Source organism: Limulus polyphemus, unplaced genomic scaffold (genome assembly GCF_000517525.1).
Source record: "Limulus polyphemus unplaced genomic scaffold, Limulus_polyphemus-2.1.2 Scaffold1557, whole genome shotgun sequence".
NCBI classification, from domain to species: Eukaryota; Metazoa; Arthropoda; class Merostomata; order Xiphosura; family Limulidae; genus Limulus; species Limulus polyphemus.
Window position 1 is genome coordinate 70,797 of NW_013667167.1, and position 1,216 is coordinate 72,012.

Consider the following 1,216-nt stretch of genomic DNA (forward strand, 5'->3'; position numbering starts at 1 on the left):
GTAACAGTCACATCAGTGGTAGTAACTTCATCAAAGGCTTCACTGTTTCTCTTCTCAAAACCGAGTAAAGTTTCTTCTTCGACAGTGGCTTTTTCAGGTGACACGTCTTCAGCAGCGTCATTTGTTCCATTGTTCACTTCACCTCAACTGAAATGTCCTGGACCTTGATAACGCCAAAGCCTGTTGGCATGCACCACCTTTGGCTTACCTCGCTGACCACATTTTATCCGGAAAGTCACGTCTGAGATACGATCCACTATGTCATATGGGCCTTCCCATGGAGTAGAAAACTTAGGAGACTTCCCTTTGGTCTTCCTGGGATTATAAAACCACACCTTGTCTCTTGGTATAAAGCTGACTTCAGTAGATCTCTTATCATAAGATAACTTCATTGAATCAGTAGACATTTTCAAGTTTGAACACACTTGAGGGTGAATATCATCCATCTTTTCCGATAACGGCCTGGCATGGCCAGGTGGTTAGGGTACTCGACTCGCAATCTGCGGGTCGCGGGTTCGAATCCCCGTTACACCAAACATGCTCGCCCTTTCAGCCGTGGGGGCGTTATAATGTGACGGTCAATCCCACTATTCGTTTGTAAAAGAGTAGCCCAAAAGTTGGCGGTGGGTGGTGATGACTAGCTGCCTTCCCTCTAGTCTTACCCTGCTAAATTAGGGACGGCTAGCGCAGATAGCCCTCGTGTAGCTTTGCGCGAAATTCATAACAAACAAACTTTCCGATAATACTTTCACGAACTCTGACACATTTTCAGGCAACTCTTCATAAGGTGGGCATTCTGTTAACAGATCCACTGGCAACCGAAGTTCCAGACAAAATATTAACTTCGCTGGAGTGTATCCAGTGGCTTCATGCTCTGCTGTCCTATAGGCCATCAACAGTGGAGGGAGTAAGACATCCCAGTCATCTTGGCGACTATTACAAAACTTTGCCAATTCCTGTCCCAGTGCCCAATTGTCCTTTTCTACCATCCCATCGGACTGTGGGTGAAGTGGCGTTGTTCTGGTCTTTCGGATGCCAAACAACTTGGAACACTGCTGATTCGAAGTTACGGCCTTGATTTGAATGTAGTTCATATGGCACACCAAATCTGAAGAAGAAATCACTGATAGCCGAAGCTACAGTTGTAGCTTCCTGATTTGGTATTGCATATGACTCAGGCCACTTGGTGAAATAATCCATCACTACACAAATGTAC